This window comes from Pinus tabuliformis, chromosome 1_2 (assembly GCF_031772625.1).
Source record: "Pinus tabuliformis cultivar Carrire ecotype Pingquan chromosome 1_2, CPIR1, whole genome shotgun sequence".
Classification (NCBI taxonomy): domain Eukaryota; kingdom Viridiplantae; phylum Streptophyta; class Pinopsida; order Pinales; family Pinaceae; genus Pinus; species Pinus tabuliformis.
In genome coordinates, this window is record NC_142298.1 from 146,451,804 (window position 1) to 146,475,473 (window position 23,670).

Below are 23,670 nucleotides of genomic sequence, written 5' to 3' on the forward strand. Positions count from 1 at the left end.
GCTAAGGCAACAAGGGAAATGAGGATTTCGCTACATTAAGTGGTATCAATGTATGAACCGCTATGGAGCTCGGGGAAGAAATCCATATATAGTGAACATGTTTTCCTAATGAGAACGTCGAGGAAGAGGAGGATCCACTTATGAGTTACAGTTGGAGCTAAGGCACATCCAAGCGAGGATGGAAGTCATGGAGGCAGCTCAAATAAGGGAACCAAACACAGGAAAAGTCAGTGAGAGGGAAGATAAAAGCTCCAAAGGGAAATATAGGGAGCACCAGAAGAAGGGTCGGTAGAGGAGAAACTAATAAGGTTAGTTGAAAAGGTGGGATATAGGCTAAAAATGGAAGTTCCTATGTATGATGGCAATTTTAACATGGATGAATTGCTTGATTGGGTCAATGAAATGGACAAATACTTCAACTATGAAGATGTGGAAAATGACCAAATGGTCAAGTACATAGTGACCAGGTTGAGGGGTCATGCAACCTTATGGTGGGATGAAATATAGGTCGATAAAGAAGGAAAGGAAAATTGAAAATTAAAAGTTGGGATAATATGGTGGCTAAGTTTAAAATAAATTTCATGCCTAAGGATTACCAGTTGAATTTGTTCAGACAATTGCAAAATCTAAGGCATAAATCCATGACATTAAAGGAGTACATAGAATAATTCTACAGACTAAACATCAAAGTAGGCCACATATAGGAGGATGTTGAGAAGGTGGTCAGATATATAAATGGTCTAAGATGTGATATCCAATATTAGATTGGCCTATTGCCCCTGGAGACAATGGAAGATGCCTACCAAGCAACCTTAAGAGAAGATGAGAAATGGATAGAGCAAAGCCTACGAAGAAAAACAAGGAGTCCAAATAAAGGAAATGGATCTTTGAGTAGAGGAAGCTTCCAATTTCCAAAAGAGAAAGTAGAAATATCTAGTAGCCAATCACCCAAGGGAGGAGAGTCAAAAGGCAGAATATTATTCTCGAGAAGCAAAGGCAAAGGAAAAGAGTAAGGTGTTATATACGTGGAAAGATAGGACACATGTCATGGAATTTTCCTAAAAATAAGACAATAAATCAAAGAGGGGATCACAATGTAGAAGCCAAAGAAGTCAAGTATAGAGGAAAAGGAAGAAACTCCTGAAAGAGGTGAGTCCTTGATGTGGAAGATAGTTTTGGTTGAAGCAGAAAAATAGATTCATGAACCAACATAGAGGAGAAGTTTGCTTAGAACAAATAGGTAAATCCAAAGTAAAATGTCATAAAGTGATCATTAATAGTGGAAATACCAACAATCTGGTTTCTACATAAATGGTGGAGAAACTGAGATTATAGGGGATGGAGTCCAGTTTCATACCCCCTACCCCTTTGTTAAACTGTTAGAGGTCGGGGGGGCTCAGGTTGAATCAAGGCCATGGATTGACGACCCATTGGGACCTTGTTGCATCCTACCATCCAAACTAAATGTAGTTTAAAATGGGCCCCACGACACAATTCTCAATATTGGATCCCCCCCTTGTTAATTCTTGGTAAGCCTGGGGGGTTGGGTGGCATTAAATTGTTGGATCTAATCACCCTATGATATTAATAAATATAGAGACCACAGGCTAAATGGTGAGTGCTAAGGAACCACAAAGGAAAAGAGGTATTTCACTCAAGTGGTATCAAAGTAGGAAGCCCTGTGGAACTCAAGGAAGAAATCCAGATATTATAGTGAACATGTAACCCCAACGAGAATGTCAAGGAAGAGGAGGGGACGCTGATAAGTTATGGTTGGAGTTGAGGCACATCCAAGTGAGGATGGAATCCATGGAGGAAGCTCAGAGAAGGAAACAAAACGTAGGATACGTTAGTTAGAGTGAAGATAAAGTCTCTGAAGAGAAAATATTGGGAGCACCAAAAGAAGGGTTGGTAGAGGAGCAACTAATAAGGTTGATTGCAAAGGTGGGATCTAGGCCAAAAATGGAAGTGCCTATGTATGATGGTAATTTTAACATGGATGATTTGCTTGGTTGGGTCGATGAAATGGAAAAATACTTTGACTATGAAGATGTGGAAGATGACAAAAAGGCCAAGTACACCATGACCAGGATAAAGGGTCATGCAACCTTATGGTGGGATGAAATACAGGTTGATAAAAGAAGGAAAGTTTTGACGGTGTTGGATTCTGCCAACATTGTAAGGGGATATCCCTGATGTGAAGTCCCAATTATAGCTCACACTGCTTGGTGTAGGAGTCCCAGCTGGTCATACGTCCTAGCCACCATTGGAATGATAAGAAACTCCTTGGTTACAATCGAACATAAGAGAACACAATGCCTCATTGGGTCAGCAAGAGTGTGAGCTTTGTGAGACTCCCAATATAAGGTGTATGAAGGAGACTAACATGGTTGGAGAGAGAAATGATCCCCTGGTTAGAAAATTAATAGTACTATCCTAAAGGGGAGCCCAGGATAAAGAGAAAGACTTGTTGGGTATCTGCAGATTAGTCCACATAGTAAGCAACAATCATTAAAACATAACAACATTCATTCAATAATAGACATAACTAAGCAACAAAATAGTTCATTAACTTAGTATGTGAATAAAGCAACATATACCATACACATAACTAGAATAGTCCAACTACATCTATGATACATGTGTTATCAACCTATTTTACCCCTCTAGGTCAGTGACCTTCAATACTTGAGTCTAATTGACTTTTTCAAGAATCATGACTCTTTTTCTTCCAGTTTGACCCAAAGTCACTCGCACAATAACCTATGAGAGTGAGTATAGGCTCCCAGTCACTCTTAGGCCTCCTCTATGGGAACGACCGGGGACTTTTTTCCCCTTCCAGTGCCAGTGACCAGGGATGTCTTCTAGAGTGCCTTAGTCCCTAGGAGATCAGTTCGATTTCTCATCTATTCAAGCTGGCCAGGACTTATCTCTTAGAATTTTCTATGACTTCTCTTTGTCCTGAGCATCTAGATACATCCTCTCGAGACCTATATTATGCCTATTTATACTGGACCATCTGAGAGGGTCAGGTAGGTTTGGAGAGCTAGGATTGAGACTCAGATCTTGAGATTATGTCGCTATAGCTTGTGAGGTCTTTTGCCATTAGTCTACCACTCTTCATGATCATTTCTTTGATATAGTGGGGAAACTCTGCCATATTGTGGAGAAGAGGCTTGGAGGTAAAATTTTAGCATTGTATTATTTCCTTTAATAATTAATTGAAGTCTATGTTCCCTTCCTTATATGAATGTGTGTTCATTGTGTTATATGATTATATCTATTGTTTTTTATCTAACGATCTTCCGAGGAAGATCACATGTTGTCCTTGTTTAGTTGTGATTGTGTGTAAGGATAGAGATCTAGTGCAGACATGTTGGATCACTCAAGTAGAGCGCAAGATCTACATCGAAATCAAAACCCTTCCCCGACATTGTGAGGATTCCAAGTGTGATCTCTTATCTTTATAGCATAGATATGACTGCTTGTTGCACGATTGGGCATTTGGTATTAGGATTAGTTTATTGTTCTATTTATTATGTTATTCTCTTTCTAGTGATTGGATTTAGACTCAAGATCACTGAGCAACGACTCCTTGCAGATTTAGCTACAACACCCACTATCATGTTGCATTCACATATTTCACTTTTCATAATAAATGAAAATGCACAATCAAAGATATTCATATATTAGAGAACATGTATGTGAATATTGTTACTTGTTTGTAATGTTTTTTAAAACAAGTAAATGTCGTTGTTTGGTGATGTTGATTGGAGAGACAAAGAGTTTAATGGTTGAATGATTCAAAAAGATTTCATTTCTTCATATTATTTTCTTGTGTCGTATCCCTATGAGCCATGTTTAATGTATTTAATAGAATTTGCATTGTGTTCACTATATTTAATATGATATTTTTGTGTTAGTGATGTTTTACTTGGATTCTAGATTGAGCTTCTTCAACGAGAATAATAGAGGAAATAGAAGGGGAAGGGGCAAAAGACCTAATGTTGTTTGGAAGGAAGTCCAGAACAAATAAATTATATTTTCCATACATTTTGATACAAAATCTGATTAGTTTAATCATATTTTTCATATTGGTCAAATTAACCTCGGTGGCTAAGTTGTCTTGCCTCCTTTGCCAACCCAACCTAGTGACTTGCTACAATCTCACCCTAGCATTGTTGATATCCCCAAGTCCCCTAGATAACCTACCTATGATGGATGGCACCCTGAACCTATACAACCTCCCTCTAGTGTTGTGCATTGGGCTTCTATTTTTGTGCATAGTATTTTCATTTATGACAACAAGTGTCACTTAGGCCAAATGGGATTCCTAAGGAAGTAACAATTGTTATTCATAAAGCAGAATGATAGCTTGATCTCTTGCATGACCTCATCAAGTGAAGTTAAATAGGTTTTAAGTTTCTTGAGTTTTTTTTATTAATTATGATTTTCTAATGAATCTATGGATGGTATTGTTGGATAGTCCTCCCTGAGACCTTTTCCATAGTATATCACACTTTGAAAAACTCCTCTCGGATGAGAAGTTATGGCCATTTGAAGATAATCGTTAGAAAAGGACCTAAACTATGGGGAAAAAACTCACACCAAATTTTTTAAAAAATGTGCATATTCTGGGCGGATCTATGGTTCAGTGGTCAAATCTACAACAGATATCACATGGATTTACATGAAGTTTAATGCAGTTAAAGTTTGAGCATCTTTCTTAGATTGGATGGATCTTACAGTTGGGTGAGAATTTGAACAACATATATCAGATTAAGTTGTTCGAGGTTTAATCAGGGATGACCCTCCATGTTGGTAAGTCCTTAATGACATGTGGAGTGTTATGATTGGATAAAGGAAATGATGTGACAAATCTAACATATGGTGAATTTCGGTTGTTTAAAGGAGATGGTGTGGCTTAACACATCATTAGGATGACATTAGCAAGGTAACGTGGTGCCTTCAGGAACCGTCACATGGCATGCAAAAATGGCGCATTATGATTCGTTAAAAGGCCAAAAATGGGTGACACATTATGGATAGGGTCACATGGCATGGTCATGTGGTGAAAGGGATGAGGCTTATTATTTTTTTGGGTTAAGATATCGTCACATGGTGGATAACTATATGGTCATATGAGTTAAATCTTCGAAGGTGTCGACATAACAATTGGCCACAAGTTGGCTCTCATGGCCCCAATACCACTAGAGTTAATATATATACGACCATGGGCTCAAACGCTAATACAACTCTCATGGATACATCATATGTAGTTCCAATTTTGTGGCTGATAAGACTTGGTTTCAAGATCATGTGGAGAAGTTTTGTTTTATAACTAGTGGATAGTACCAAGATATTTCTTGTTGGTGCTTTCGGTTCAAGTCCTATGACAAGTAATTGTTTGTATCTACAGAGAAGTTTTATAACTAGGGGATAGTTTCGATGGATTTTTTGTGATGGTTTTGGTTTGAGTTCTATGACAAGTTGTCACTTGTATATGGCTTGTTTTTCTATTGTCTTGCAGTTGTGATGCTTAGCCGAAGAGAAGCCTTAAGTGATGTGATTAGGACATATTTTCATATAGTTATGGGTTTGATCCCTATGGTGCTCTATGGTTGGTCAACATGGCAGACACAGTGTATAATTTTTTTTTCTATTGTGAATATTGGATAATGATTTACTGACCTAGTCAATGTATGTATCCCATAGACACGTTAGATTGTTCCTAAGTTGGTTATGTGGGCATATGTGGAGACCCGATGTCTTACACATCAAATTATCATTGCCACAAGAACTAATATTTCCCCCTTTTAGGGTCAAAGCATTGTATTTAAAAATAAAATCATTTTATTCAATTGGCATGACACGAAGTCACACACAATGGAGTTGGTAGTGGGCACATGTTAACTAGTTGAGGTTGTGTAAGACCCTCCTCCCACATCTACCCAAGTAACCGTCCAATCGAGGTAAACATGTGACGAGAGGCTACTATGATGGGATTCAACCTCCTATGTGACCTTAAGGAAGTGGAATCAATGGAAACACAACATACAGACCTTCCACATTAGCTACAACACTCCCAGGAACCTTGCCAACCACTCAAGTAACTAGCCCTTGGGTCCCACTGAGTTTTTAGACTAATTAACCTTTAGACGCTCTAATGATATGAGAATGCATGCATCCAGAAGACTTTGGACACTCCCACAACATGGTATGCCAACATCCAAGGACTATTTTGCTCAGTGTTGTGCCAGCGTCCCTAGGATTTGAGCCACTTTTTTAGGCCTAGAGCCTAGGTCATTGCCTAGAACTAAATGACACATTAAGAACAAAAAGATAACAAGGGAATGATGATGCAAATGAAATTACATGAACAAGGTCTTAACTGGACCCCTACTAGCCATGACAGGCATTTCGTCAAACATATCACAAATATGTAATCTATAGGTGTAAACAACATATTTAAGCATAAGGGTCTCATACTTATCTGAGAATCACTAAGAAGCATTGTTCCTTATATCATTAGTTGCATTATGATCTATTAGGTCATAAATAAATTGTTCATTCATTTACAAATAAAAACATGAGGAAATCCATACTTCATCACTATCAGAATATGTGCTTATAACCAGCATAATAACAACAGAAATATCAAGGATACATCAACCATAAATTCCACATATAAATCAATACATTTATACATCAAATATCAAGGAGAGAACCTCTTATTAATGAATGCAAAATTCAATCCGGGATGGGACTACCATGTTCCACCCGACCATAGAATGGTTGAGCCAATTCTCTCTTCATCCATTCACCCACGTGACATATTCCAAGCATGAATGTGGGACTCAAACCAAAAGAACCAACCAGGGCATCCCGAGGTTAAACCACCTCACCCTTATCAATAGAAACCAGGCTTTACTGTAATCCATCCCATATCACTAGGCCAACACAATAAACATGTACTAACAAGATTTACCATGATCTCCACCAGATCACTAGACCAAAACAAGCATGGATACCACCGGATTTCTCCACCTACACCATGAAGAATTTTCCTGTCTCCTAGTCTCTGAGGATTTACCATAATCCACAGTCGGATCCAGGGATCACTAGGTAATGTGTTATTTCTTTTGGAGATCTACCTCACTCAGCTTTGAATCCATCCGAAAATCCAGTTCAACCAAAACATGAGAACCCCGTCACACCATGGTTATCCGTAAATGGAAAGGCTAGGCTGAAAACACTATCACACCTGCCAAAACCCATGCCATAACAGAAAAGAACCACATGCAATACCATTCATGCCAAATCTAGCAAGGAAAACACACATGAAAATCCATACCTACAAAGAATCCTAGTGTAGCTTCTTGATCCCGCTCTTCCATTCTTTCTCCTTCCTTCCTCTTGCCTTCTTTTCCTTTCTTGATCCAATACCAAAGTGCTCCAAGAAAACTCAAGTGTCCAAGAGTATGAGAGAGAGAATAGAAGAGAGCTCCACCAAAAACATATCAAAATATTCCCAACTGATCCTTAGAAGCCTTTTTATCAATGAGGCCTCTATTTTCTTCATTTTCCATTATTTTCCTTCAATTTCCTCCTCACATGAAACCTGTGACCTTTCACCTTCCTTTTCTCCTAATTTCCATTATTTTCATAAATAAATGTGCTAAAAACACCATTTTTCCTTTCTAAATGGCTTAGCCATTGCCATTTCCAATTTCCTTTAGCCATAATAACCAAAATGAACACCCACTAGGATGTTTTTGCCCACCATTCAGCTTGGAATACATGTCCCATGACTATGGTCTTATATTTTTTACATATATTTTTAATCAAGGTTTTTTTAAAACCCTCTCCCTTGGGGGAACACTGTCGTCGGTGTTCAATGACAATTATAACCAGCAAGACCACTAAAAACAAAACATACTACCCATGGAGATTTATAACACAACTCGTTGCAGTATTTACAATGATCACTATTGAAGATATGACAATCATACCATTTACTGGATCTTTATAACATAGCTCATTATGGTATTTAAATAATAACCACATATACACACATACACACTTGCTTCATCCAAAAAATAATCATATTGTCTATGGAGATTTATAAATCCAACTTAATACATTATTTATAATAATACACACCTATACACATATGCACATTTTCTCAACCAAAAAATTAAAGGATATGATGCCTGCATCTACAATAAGGGAATCCAGAGGCTCACACCTCCACCCTCAAAGTAATACCAAGATTCACCTCCTTCCTAAGAGTTCCAAAATCCACTGCAAGGTCAAATCTACATCCAATGTCCACCGTTATAACCTTGCACCACTTATCCTCTCAATGAACAGTTACTGGCCCATTGTTTCGGGGCACACTCCCAATGTGCATTTGACTCCATCTGGCAATGCCTCCATCTGTGCATTTAACATAATTACCAGATATCATAAGGTAAAATTTAAGATAACTTTCTTTATCTATGCATACCATGCACAACATTGATAACAATCGTTCCCATCATAGCCAAGGCATCTGATGCCTCATATCGATTTACTTCTCCTTTCCTGTTACCTTTCTCATTACTGTACTGCCACTTTCTATTTACGCCAATGGACCAAACTAATCCAACCGATCGTCATATTCTTACCTTCAACTTCCCTTACTCATGCACCAAGCTTCATTCGAATCTTACATTACCTGCTAGGTTTCATTCAACTCTCCCTGAGCTCCAATAACTTTCCTCTTTCCTAAACAATTCCCGAGACCCTCAAGACATAAAAGGAAAGAAAAAATGAAAACAAGAAGAAAACCATGAAAACCAATAACAATACGACACCACAACCAAAGTGGCATGGCCATGCACAAGACACAAACAAAACTGAAAATCGTGCGCAAGAAAATCACAAAACACCGAAAGTACATGACTAACAACAAACACCATGACTCAATCCCATGGTTCCCAATGCTTCCAATGGAAATATCAACTTGAGCCTTCTTCAATATTTCATGGAAGCCTCTTTACCATGCAATCCTTGCATCATACTACCATAAACACATAACTGTCATTGCATAAATAAACATAACAATAAACTAGTTACTTTACCTTTTTGTCCCAAGCATGTTTCTTGCAACTGAACACATCCACACCATCTCTCAAGGGACTTGAATCCTTTGATGAATCTAGCCATAACTAGAACAAGTTGTTATACCTGTCAAATACATATTTATGAATATAACACATATCCTCATAATGTCAGACAAATTCAAGGTTACGAAGACTACCTTTATGCAAAGCACTTGTTTGTTTGGAATTGTGGTTTCCAAACATAGCCAAAGGAATTTTCACCCAATTCCTTTCTTTTTTCTTTTCCTTACTATAATAGGGTCTTACTATGCATTGTCACATCACCTAACTATTAGTTATATAAACACATCAACTATTACCTTGTCAAGCTAATACCAGGCATGTTGCCCTGCAACTGCTCACACATGTTAGTCTCACATTCCAAAGATCAATACATCATGTATATTAATTTGAAATCAACCTTTACCAAGTCTAACAACCATGTCATACTCAACAATCAACTCATATTCATCAGTCATAATACATAATGCTACAACTATCACCTAATTACACTCAAGTACATATCAGTTGTCTCAACACATACGTATCAGTACAATAATCTTAAAACAAGATCATTTCCGCAAGAAATGTTATAGACATGTACTCATATAATTCAATTAATCAAACATTCAAACAACATGTAGGTGACATAATAGACACCAAACACTCAAAAACCAAATAGACGACATAACCAAACATTCAAGTACCAAGTAGACAACATAAGAAAACTCATACCTAATGTACCTTAGGGGAGGATATCTTATCTGCACAATCAATCTAGATTATCATGATATAACTTCACAACATATCAACTCAAAAATAAATAAGGTCATGATATCCATAACAATAATTAGCTAACATGTTCACATCATAAGCTCGTAAACAATTGTCATTCAAGCATAGCAATCACATATGCACATTTAGTCTAGATTATTATAACACACTATGACAAATAATTCAACACCTACCTGAAAACTATAACCATAATCATCTACATAAACAAATCCAAGTTAGCATGATACATGTAACAACAATATCTTAATGTAATAACCCTAATCATCAAGTTACTAGCATAAAACAACAACAAGTTATATACCATGCTCATCAACAACATATAACATAATCATCAAGTTATCTAACCTAAAACAACAATAACAATGCATACCACCACAAGTCACTATAATTCATGATTATCCGACACATTTGCATATTACTACACTAATCAAATAGCATCTATCATGTATGTAACCATAACATCAATAGAATGAAAGACATACACATAACCATAATGCATATAATATCCCTTAACCTACATACCTACATGCTCAACATACAAACCTCTATGACGACATGCTCTTGCCTCAAGGTCCAATGCTGCAACTTCACTTTAATGATCTGCATCTCCTACTCTATCTCATCCAACGTTATATCATAATAACATAGCAATATCATCATGATGACCTAATTGCATACAACGACCTCACAATGCATGTACAACCTACCATACAGGCATAACCATAACCATGACAATGAATGCATAATAGCATATAGACACTGACATGCCTAACAAATGCATATACAACCATACACTCATGATGAAACATCCCACAACAACACCATCAACCTTCACATGGCGATGTCACTACAACCATGATCAACACCATGAAAATGCAACAAGCACATGGACCACAAGGAAGATTAACACACGTGTAACCGACATGAATTCATGACCAACACACGCTACCCATCCATTCTAAGGGGTAAAACATAAATTGATATCACTTTGTGGTATCAAATATGACCCAAAGAGAGTGCAACCTACTATGATACCACTCTGTAACACCCTCCTCCCACATCTACCCAAGTAAACGACCAACTGGGGTAAACATGTCACGAGAGGCTACTATGATGGGATTAAACCTCCTATGTGACCTTAAGGAAGTATGTGACCTAAAGGAAGTGGAATCGATGGAAACACAACATACAGACCTTTCGTATCAGCTACAGGACTCCCAGGAACCATGTCAACCACTCAGGTAACTAGCCTTTGGGTCCTACTAAGTTTTTAGACTAATTAACCTCTGGCTACTCCCATGATATGGGCCTGCATGCATCCAAAAGGATCTGGACGCTCCCATAGCATGGTATGCTAGCATCCAGGGACTATTTTGCTCAATGTTGTGCCAGCGTCCTCAGGATTTGAGCCGCTTGTTTAGGCCCATAGCCCAAGTCACTGCCTAGAACTCAATGACACCTTCATAATAGAAATATAACAAGGGAATGATGATACAAATACAATTACTTGAACAAGGGCTTAACTGGATCCCTACTAGCCATGATAGGAATTTCATCAAACATATCACAAATATGTAATCTACAGGTGTAAACAACATATTTAAGTGTAGGGGTCTCACACTTATCTGAGAATATCTAAGAAGCATTGCTCCCTTCTATCATTCATTGCATTAACATCTATTAGGTCATAGATACATTGTTCATTCATTTACAAATAAAAACATGAGGAAAGCCATACTTCATCACTACCAGAATATGTGCTTATAACCAACATAATAACAACAGAAATATCAAGGGTACATCAGCCATAAATTCCACATATACATCAGTACATTTATGCATCAGATATCAAGGAGAGAACCTCTTATTAATGAATGCAAAATCCAACCCAGGATGGGACTACCACGTTCCACCCGACCATAGAATGGTTGAGCCAATTCTCTCTTCGTCCATTCAACCCCATGCCATATTCAAAGCATGAATGTGGAACTCAAACCAAAAGAACCAACTAGGGCACCGTGAGGCTAAACCACCTCACCCTTATCAAGAGAAACCAAGATTTACCATAATTCATCTCGGATCACTAGTCCAACATAATAAACATGTAATAACAAGCTTTACCATGATCTCCACTAGATCAGTAGACCAAAACAACCATGGACACCTACATAGTGAGGAATTTTCTTGTCTCCTAGTCTTTCAGGCTTTACCATGATCTCCACTAGATCAGTAGACCAAAACAAGCATGGACACCTACACCGTGAGGAATTTTCTTGTCTCCTAGTCTGTCGGGCTTTATTGCAATCCACAGTCTGATCTAGGGATCACTATGCCCTAAAATGAGGCTCCACCCTCTAGGATTTCTTGTATATCCCTCCATTCATAGGCAAGGATTCCTAAGCCTAATCAAGGGCAACCACCTCTAGGCTTTATCGTCGATCTCTCCATTCACCAGTCAAGGATTCGTAGACCCACCAAGGCACACAATACCTGGCTTTACCGCAACCCAAAGTCTAGTTTAGGGATCACCAGGCCATTAGCTTTACCGCAATCCACAGTCTGATCGAGGGATAACTAGGCCATCTTTTCTTTCTTTTAGAGATCCACCTCACTCAGATTTGAATCCATCTGGAAATCTAGCTCAGCCAAAACATGAGAACCCCATCACACCATGGTTATCTGGAAATGGCAAGGCTAGGTTGAAAATATTGTCACACCTACCAAAACCCATTTCATAACAGCAAAGAACCACATGCAATACCATGCATGCCAAATCTAGCAAGGAAAACACACATGCAAATTGACACCTACAAAGAATCATGTTGTATCTTCTTGATCCTATTCTTCCTTACTTGCTCCTTCCTTCCTCTTGCCTTCTTTACCTTTCTTGATCCAATACCAAAGTGCTCCAAGAAAAATCTAAGTTTCCAAGAGTGTTACACTAAAATTTGTCACCATGACTATCTACAGTTAGTATGGCTCCATCAACTGTCATACTATCCTCCTTGGCAAGTCTCATACCTCTGCTCCTCATGTCAAACTCCAAGAAAGAGAGAAAGTCCTTAAAAAGTCAATTAACTCTGGTTACGCAGTTTCTCTTAACCTTACCTGTGTGTACGCACCCCAAGTTCACAATACCTGCGTACTTGTACGCTCTGTCTGTAAAAGGGTGGGTGCGTACTCCGGTAAAGGTCAAAAGGTGTGAGTTTTACTTCAAAAAAGTTACTTGTGGTCGAATCTAGAGCATTCTAGAAGATGGTTTGACGTGTATTGAGCGCCTCCAGATGGTTCATGTATCCCTATGAAAGAGGAACTTATCCCATCAAGAGGGGAGCTATCCCATTCAAAGAGGGGCTTATCCCATTGATGGTGGACCTGATTAACTTCCTCCAAAGCATTATAAATACAGGCATTGGGCCAGAGGGAGGGGAGGTTGAAAGCTGAACATTCCTAAGGGTAGATGCTGCTGAAATTAGGACTCCCTTATAGAGCTTGAGAGGAGAGATTCCCATCCTTTCTTAGCTTCATTTGGAAGTGGGTGAGCTGATCAAAGTAAAGGAGAACTCTTGCTGGACCCTGGGAGGGACCTGCACAACACCAAGGCAATGGTTGTAATGGTTTCTTTTGTTTCTACTTAATACAATTAAGTTCATTTTTCTCAACAAGTTGTTATATATAATTTGTTTCATATACTCCTTGGTCTTTATGATGAATATGTTTTATTTTATGAGTTATTCAGGTGCTATGTAATCGTTTTCTTGTTAGTGAATGCAGGTTTCGAAGAGAAGGAGGAGCTCATCTGGATCGGAGAGGCTGGACTGCTACAAACAGCGTGGGACTAAAGGTATGTTTTAAACACCTGATTACTTGTATTCTAAATGCATATTTAGAGAAAGATAGTGCTTAATTGTCTTGTTTGTCACTAGAAAGCCTTAGCTTCTAGGGAGGTTGGTTTTGTCCGCAAAATTGACTCTTTCCGCATGACAAAATGGCGACTCCACTGGGGAATCCATGGATTTGATTGATTTCTCTTTTGATTGATACTTTGATTTGAGAAACGTTGATTTCGTTTCTGTTTTTGACTTGATGATTGTGGGATTGAGTAGCTTTATTTGATTTTGAATTAGTTTTCATTTTTCATAGTTTTGGGAGAGGTACGCACCCTCTGAGTTAAGCACAATGCGTACTTGTACGCACTTTTGCTTTGTGCACAGAGCGTGGATGCACCTATGTAAACAGGCTGCCTGCGTACCCTGTCAAAAGTTTGAGAAATTTTAAATTTTTCTCTTTTTTATCAGTTTAGGATTTGTTTATAAGTTTTAGCCACTGCCCAGCCCTGCTTGTTCCCTGTCAAAAAACTTTCCTTGGTTAATTTCATTGGCATTCCTACTTTAAGCTTTCATCAATTGGGTGTTTTGAGTCTCTTTTTTGAGAAATTCTTAATTTGATTTCCTTTGGTCATTACTTGGAGGTTTGTCTCAGTCTTTTCACAATTTTGCATCTTTTTTCTTTTGTTTTTGCAAAAATATTTCCCCCTCATTCGCCGGGGGGGGGGGCTAAATTGTGTATGAGTGTTAATCGCCTTTGAGTGTTTTTATTTTTTGATCTTTGGAACTCTCACCCAATTTTCTCGACTTGCACTTGATTGGTTCTTAGATCACATTAGAATCGTCTTGTGTTTGAGAATTCTCTTGCATAGATCACATTTGTATAATTAGAATTCTCATTTTCAGAATATGAATGAAAAATGTGCATAGATTACATTTGCATACTTTTCAAGTGAATTGTGCATAGATTACAATTGCATAGTTTACATTCTGAAAAATCAATCGTAGATTTAGATCAGTTTTCTTTGATTTGAATTTACACAAAAATAAAAAAATAAAAAAAATTGTTTGGGAATTGATTTGCATTAGTTTTTCTTGATGAAATTAGTGCATTAGAGAATTTGTTATATTTTCTCTTAGTAATCAATTTTTTGCATTGTTGGAAGTGAATGGAAACTCTCTCCTTACTTTAGGTAGGATTCATCGAATTGAAAAGATTACATTATCATATTCGATTGCATTCAGTTGAGTCGGGTCATAACACCATTGGTTTCGTATCCATTTACCCATTTGAGTAATAACAGCCTTAATAACACAACGCTTAATTAAAATTCATCTAGTAATTTTTACATTTCTAGGGCTCTGATACACCAACATAGCTTAGGCTAGTGTCTTGAAGTAGGGGGTAATTAACTCTCCAAGACAGTAAAACCAAACAAGTAGCTTATCTTGCGGTAGGATAAATCCAATTGCTACATTTATGCTCTGGGAAAGCTCCTCTTAAAGGAGAAGCACGAGATCGTGTCCGAACCAGTGAGGGGATCAATCCTCCTTCATTGGGAACGACGCCAGATATGCACGTACTACAAATGGTAAACTTCGGATTAACCATTGTCGAGGAACCTGGGGTCACTTGTTGGTAAACCTTGGATTATTGTCAAGGAGCCGGCAAGGGGATTGAGCTTGTTACTCTGCCCTTGCGTGTGTATCAGATCGTAGACTGTTCCCCCAGGTATATTTGTTGCTGTTGGTGACCTTAGTGACCATTATCTTTAGGGTTCTACCCAAGGTGACGGTGGAGGGGAGATCCCACTGTACCTGGAGCAGACGTCGACTAGACTCACTTGGATTTTCTGGGGGGTTCACTTCACTCGTGACGGTTAAAGTGGAGGAACTTGGTCCAGTCTATTCATTAAGCAGGTTGCCGGGGTAACTGTTCCACCCGCCATTTCTGTACTGAATTCTGCGATGTTGGATTTCATCACCAATTAGTGTTTTCGGTCCGGAAAGTTACTGTTTGTGTGTGGTTTGACTCCTATATTTGATAGTGCGTGTTAATTTGTTTGTTTTTACTTTTAGAGACCATAGGTGTGAATTGTGAATTTTAATTGTTAGGTGTGAATTGTGAATTGTTAATTTTAGTTAAATTGTTAATAAAATTCACTGAAGTTGAATATAATGGCAAATGTTCCGGAATTTACCAACCTGGGAACCCCTCCTAACAAGAATCCTAGTACTTTTCCTTACTTTGGAAATGTTGGTCCTCCTTATATGGCTACTTTGTCATTACCTGGATTTACAATAGGTTTACCGATATGGTTATTTTCAACTTCGTTGGCCCAAAGTACTCCAATTGTTCCACCTCAACCGAATGCTTCACCTCAACAGAGTTCACCATCTCAACATCACCAACCTTCTGTTGACCCTTTACCTTCTTCACCTAATTTTTCTTCCTCCATTTCTTCCTCTTCGCTTGGTAAAAGCTTTGATGCTAGTAACCAGGTGTCTAAGAAGAAGAAGAAAGGGAAGAAGAAGAAGAAGAAGAAGAAGCAAGATAAGAAAGAAGTCAACCAACCAACCATGGCTGTAAGTGTTAGTTGTGTTGAGGAAACCTCCAACATGCATCGTAAACCCAAATACCCTTGCAAGCTTTGTAAGTGTGACCACTTCCTTGTCAATTGTCCTGGTATTCCAAAGGTCTTGGAAGTGTGGTCAGAAAAATCTCATCAACTTTCCATTTATCCATCAACCAGTGATAGTCAGGTTCCTGGGAAAAAGGGTAAAGTTAGGTTTCCTTGTAAGTTATGCAAAGGGAGTCATCAAACTCACATTTGCCCTCACATGGATGAAGCCTCGAAATTGTTGGAAAACCTTACTGTTCCACAGCAAGAATTTCCAACTGGTTACCGTAAACTTTCTCCCAACTTACCGTCAACTGACGGAGTGGTCGATTCAATTTCACATACAGTCGCTCACACTCTTCCATTGGAGAGTGAAACTCATGTCACTCAGGTTGATGATCCGTTAGTTGATCAAGTGGTCGATTCAATTTCACATTCGATCAATCACACTTTCCCTTTGGAGAGTGAACTTCATACCGCTCAGGTTCTTCTTATTACATCAGATTCTTCTATGCCGGCGGGAATTTCACCTATTTCTACAGAACCCCCTCCAAGTACTGAGGTCTTTTCCTTTGATTGGAATAGACTGACAGAACCTCGTCTTCCTTCCTCCATCCCTTTCCAAATCATTGTCAAGGCTGGTGGTAGGGACATACATCGTACTCAGGTAGATGAAGGTGCTTCTGTTAGTATTTTATCCTCAACTGTTTGGAAAGCTTTGGGTTCCCCTCAGTTTGCACCTATTACACAGAATCTGAAAGCTTTTAACAGAACCATTAGTGAAACTTTAGGGATCCTTCCTAAGTTTTCTATTACCTTGGAAGGTAAAACTGTCTGTATTGATCTTATGGTAGTTCGAGGTCCCTTGGATTTCAATTTACTCCTTGGACGAGACTATGTTTATGCAATGAAAGCTGTCGTATCGACACTCTTTCGCGTGATGTCTTTCCCTCACAATGGCAGTATTGTGACTGTAGACCAACTATCGTTCCCTAGTCTTGTCTCAACTACCAATAATATGACACCCCTAAATGTTCCTGATTCTAAAGTGTTATCTACCCTGCCACGGGTTAATTATGTGACAACTGGTCCCATGTTTTCAGTTACCGATGTAAGTGAGCCTCTCCTTGTTTTCTCATCTTCCTTTGATTTAGATCCGGTAATTGACATGGAAAACTCTATGGGATTACTTGAACACGATGTTCTTATCCCTTTTGAGTCCCTTGACATGTGTTCCTTCTAGAGAACTATTCTTCCTTCTGATGAAGACCTCTTGGAAGCCATGATCAAGGTATGTCCATTGATATGTCTTTCTTCCAGTTGGAAGCCATGATCAGTGGTTGCGAGGATAGTTTTTTCCTGTTCCAACCTCGTTAAAAAATGAAACAGGCTGCAACGAGGAAAGTTCCTTTTACTGTGTCGACCTCGTTAAAAAATGAATCAGTGAGTATGAGGCCAGTTTTGTTCCTGTGTCAACCTCATTAAAAAATGAAATAGGGTGTAACAAGGAAAGTTCCTTTTACTGTGTCGACCTCATTAAAAAAGAATGAATCAATGAGAACGAGGATATTTTTTTTTTTCCTGTATCAATCTCGTTAAAAAATGAAATAGGCTAGTATGAGGATAGTTCTTTTACTGAGTCAACCTCATTAAAAAATGAATCAGGTAGATTTTAGAATATGTAGGTAGATTGTAGAAAGTAGGGTTTTGAGGATAGTTCCTGTTACTGAGTCAACCTCGTTAAAAAATGAATCAGGTTTGAGGATAGTTCCTGTTACTGAGTCAACCTCGTTAAAAAATGAATCAGGTATGAGGATAGTTCCTGTTACTGAGTCAACCTCGTTAAAAAATGAATCAGGTATGAGGATAGTTCTTTTCTTGTGTCAACCTCCTTAAAAATGAAACAACTCCCTTTTCAAGTTAAATATTGAAAGTAAACCTTCATTCCATCCATCTGGTTGAATGCAATGAAGCCTGGGGGGCATGTACCTCGCTTTGCATCATTATACTAGGGCATGCAAAATTTTTGAGCATAGTTCCTTGTCTTGTGTCAAGCTCGTTAAAAAATGAATCAAGGATTTTTGAGCATAGTTCCTTGTCTTGTGTCAAGCTCGTTTAAAAATGAAACAAGGGTAGGTTAAGTAGGTAGATTGTAGAGAGTAGTCATGAGCATAGTTCCTTGTCTTGTGTCAAGCTCATTAAAAAATGAATCAAGGATTTTATGAGCATAGTTCCTTGTCTTGAGTCAAGCTCATTAAAAAATGAATCAAGGATTTTATGAGCATAGTTCCTTGTCTTGAGTCAAGCTCATTAAAAAATGAATCAAGGATTTTAGAGAACAGTTCCTTGTCTTGTGTCAAGCTCGTTAAAAAATGAATCAATGTTTTTTAGGTATAGTTCCTTGTTAGGTAGATTGTAGAGTAGTTATGAGCATAGTTCCTTATCTTGTGTCAAGCTCGTTTAAAAAATGAAACAAGGGTTTTGAGGATAGTTCTTTTCCTGTGTCAACCTCACTAAAAAATGAAACATCTCCCACAAGTCTTTCCAAGATCTTGAAAGTAAAGCTTCATTCCATCCACCTCATTGAATGCAATGAAGCTTGGGGGGCATGTACCTTGATTTGCGTCATTATGTTGGGGCCATGTGAACTTATAACAAGCATAGTTTTTCGTTTCAAGCTTGCGTAAACATGAAACCGAATCTGAGCATAGTTCTTTTCCTGTGTCAAGCTCGTTAAAAAATGAAACAAATCCTCCTCTAATTGAGTCGAGAGTTTGACTAGATCTCATAAATGTTAAGTTGTATATTTAGGTTAGTTATTTCAGTGTTTTCCATAATTTTCTTACAGTTTTAGGTCGAGTCTTTCAAATGATCTCGTACATGAACCTTCATTCCATCCAGCTTGTACTTAGTTGAATGAAATGAAGCTGGGGGGCATGCGCTCTAGCAGTTATGCTTAAGGGGCATCAAGCACAGTTTTCTCTCTGTTTCAAGCTTGTGTAAAAATGAAACTACTTTGAAGCATAGTTTTTCTCTGTTTCAAGCTTGTGTAAAAATGAAACTACTTTGAAGCATAGTTTTGCTCTGTTTCAAGCTTTTGTAAAAATGAAACCTATCTCGAGTCAATTTCAGTTATTTTCAAGACTCGTTAAACTCATGAAAATCCCGAGATTATTTTGCTATCTTTCATTCTCGTAAAGCAAATGAAAATGCCGAGTTCTTTCCGTCTTTTCTTGCTCGTAAATTAAATTGAAAGTCGATCATATGAGTACATTTTTATCATTTTTTCGAACTCATTAAAACTTACGAAAAAATGAAAACCATGAGTACATTTTTATCATTTTTTCGAACTCGTTAAAACTTACGAAAAATGAAACCTTGGAGTTATCTTTTAAGCCCTTTTCAGACTCCTAAAATATGAAAAGATTGTCGAGCATTTCTTTTACACTCGTTAAAACGAAATTAAAAGACGGTCTACTTACAACTCTTTTCTGATCGTAAAAACATGAAAAGATTGGCGGATTTTTGTCGTTTCGAATTCGATATTGGTTATAAAACGACGTGTCGTTGATCGCTTTTTTACTTTTTTAGATCAGTGACACTAATAACTAAAAGTACTCCTTGGTCGTAAAAGATCAAGCGGTTCTCTCAAGTATTATTTTATACTTTTTCGGGCTTGGGAGACACAAATTTACGAAAAAGTTCAACCCTGGAGTCTTCTTAAGTTTTTTCAGACTCTCTAAAATTGAAAAACGCCGAGTTTCTCCTATACTGGACTCGTTAAAATTTCACAGTAAAGGACCTGTTCGATTACAAACAGGAACGGACCACTCCTTCTTAGGGTTCGAATCTAAACTAAGTTGGACTCATCCGAAGGATGAGCTTATAATCAAGCATATGTTATCCTCCTCAAGCTTGTAAAAAATAAAGAGGTACTTGCCAGAAATGGTGGGGGAAAAGAGAGAAAAATAAGCCTATTTGTTATCCTTTGTCTCAGAAGAAACCTTATCACCACTCTTGAACAGTTGATCCTTTGCCTAACAGTTGATCAAACCACATTGAAAATCTTCAGCCGGTTCCGGGTATTAACTTTGGGTCAATTGTCACCAAGCCATCTGTCGTGTCGTTATGTGTTCAAGAGGTCACTGCAAATAAACCATTCATCTGCAAAATACCTGACATCCATCTCGACCATCCCTGAGTCAGTCCTTACAGCTACATTTCTTCAACTTGATCTATGATTTCGTGTTGTGGGCTTGCCTGCAACGGGTCGCTTTCTATCGACATCAGCACATTATCTAGAAAGATGACCTAGAAATCGTCAGTACCTTGAGATCTGCATGCATCAATGGCAGGTTTCTCACCTTTGACGATGGTTTACATCATTGACTTTTGATCGAAGGTTTCCGTGACATGTTCGACATCAACTCATTCATTCACATCTCATGGATTGTACTGGGTACTTTGAGAACCATTGACATAACTGGTGGTCTCTCTCACACTTGTTAACAGTTTACATCATTGACTGGTAATCAAGTGGTTCCTTCCATGTTCGACATCAACTCATTTATTCGCATGGATAGAATCGTACCATTTCGGGAAGTAGAAATGAAGACCCTGGATCTAGTTTCCATCATCCAGGCTGCGAGGAGTTTTGTATTCATTATATAGTAGACTAATCATAAACAGATGGCTGTGTCCATACTGTGTCTACAAGGGTCTATGATTATGATGTATTGCGAAATCATTCCTATATTAGAGCAATAGTTAGTTTGTTAGTTAAAGTTTTCAATCTGAGTATGGGAATGCCTACCTCAGTGATGATATGATCTTACATATGTATTTTGTGTTGAATATTTGCAGGTTCCGATTGGGCTCTCCACAAGGTAATCCTTGAAATGATAAAGTACTTCACCCTTCCTAGATGATATGAAACCCTAATCTACTACAGGCTTCGCACTTTAGGGGGCAATCTGTTACACTAAAATTTGTCACCATGACTATCTACAGTTAGCATGGCTCCATCAACTGTCATACTATCCTCCTTGGCAAGTCTCATACCTCTGCTCCTCATGTCAAACTCCAAGAAAGAGAGAAAGTCCTTAAAAAGTCAATTAACTCTGGTTACGCAGTTTCTCTTAACCTTACCTGCGTGTACGCACCCCAAGTTCACAATACCTGCGTACTTGTACGCTCTGTCTGTAAAAGGGTGGGTGCGTACTCCTGTAAAGGTCAAAAGGTGCGAGTTTTACTTCAAAAAAGTTACTTGTGGTCGAATCTAGAGCATTCTAGAAGATGGTTTGACGTGTATTGAGCGCCTCCAGATGGTTCATGTATCCCTATGAAAGAGGAACTTATCCCATCAAGAGGGGAGCTATCCCATTCAAAGAGGGGCTTATCCCATTGATGGTGGACCTGATTAACTTCCTCCAAAGCATTATAAATATAGGCATTGGGCCATAGGGAGGGGAGGTTGAAAGCTGAACATTCCTAAGGGTAGATGCTGCTGAAATTAGGACTCCCTTATAGAGCTTGAGAGGAGAGATTCCCATCCTTTCTTAGCTTCATTTGGAAGTGGGTGAGCTGATCAAAGTAAAGGAGAACTCTTGCTGGACCCTGGGAGGGACCTGCACAACACCAAGGCAATGGTTGTAATGGTTTCTTTTGTTTCCACTTAATACAATTAAGTTCATTTTTCTCAACAAGTTGTTATATATAATTTGTTTCATATACTCCTTGGTCTTTATGATGAATATGTTTTATTTTATGAATTATTTAGGTGCTATGTAATCGTTTGCTTGTTAGTGAATGCAGGTTTCGAAGAGAAGGAGGAGCTCATCTGGATCGAAGAGGATGGACTGCTACAAACAGCGTGGGACTAAAGGTACGTTTTAAACACCTGATTACTTGTATTCTAAATGCATATTTAGAGAAAGATAGTGCTTAATTGTCTTGTTTGTCACTAGAAAGCCTTAGCTTCTAGGGAGGTCGGTTTTGTCCGCAAAATTGACTCTTTCCGCATGACAAAGAGTATGAGAGAGAGAGAGAAAATATAAGAAAGCTCCACCAAAAACCTATCAAAAGCTTCCCAACTGATCCTCCGAAGACTTTTTATAAATGACACCTCTATTTCCTTCATTTTCCATTATTTTCCTTCAATTTACGCCTCACATGCAACCTATGACCTTTCACCTTCCTTTTCTCCTAATTTCCATTATTTTCATAAATAAATGTGCTAAAAATATTGTTTTGCCTTTCCAAATGGCTTAGCCATTTCCTTTACCAATTTCCTTTAGCCATAATAACCGAAATGAACACCCACTAGGATGTTTTTGTCCACCATTCAACTTGGAATACGTGTCCCATGATTGTGGTCTTATATTTTTTACATGAATTTTTAAAAAGGGTTGTTACATGTCATAGGTTCAAATATGATGGTTCAAAGGGTTAGAAATCAATTTTTAAATTTGTATTTCTCTCATCCATTTTTTTAATGATTAAGAGATCGAAGATGTACTTTTTCTAGAAAGGCCATTAAGAGAAGGTCATGTTCTAAAACGTGCCCTGAAAGGACCATTTTGTCGTACTATTAATTTGATTTTTGGTTTTATATGGTTTTTAGGAGTTTTTGGGCTCATTTCAAAGACAAATTGGATTATGGAAGAATCATGATGATCAGGGTTTAGTTGTGAATAGTTTTGAAGGCATGAAAAGCCTTGATGACGAATGTTTGATGTTTAGAATCATTGTGATATGTTTTGGGGATTATGAGAAGGTTGCAGTTGATGTTGTGTATATGGCTAGAGTAGGTTCTAAAAAGTGTTTTATATGACGAGATTGACGAACAAGTTGTAACAGACTATGTAAAAGATATGACAAGTTGATAGTAGTAGTATGAGAGTAGTAGCATGATCAGTTTTGAATACCTGCATTGAAGAGAAAGTCAATCCACTCTAAAATATTGTAAAAATTGGTCCACATGGAGTTGAAGAAGGAGGTGGGAGCCTCCACTGAGGTTGGTACCTCAATAAGGTTGGAGCCTACAGCAAGTCGAAACTTACACATTTCATAGGTTGGTGCCTCAATCAGGTTGTATCTCATTGCAAGTGATTTCTTGCACATTTTCGAGGTTGGTTCCTTAATCAAGTTGTAGCCTATTGCAAGTAGTTTCTTGCACATTTTGGGGGTGGGTTCCTCTAGTAGGTTGATGCCTGTAAATATTTGTAATGAATTGAAGAAGAAGAAGAAAAATAATTTGTGTTTTTTTCCCGCAAGGATTTC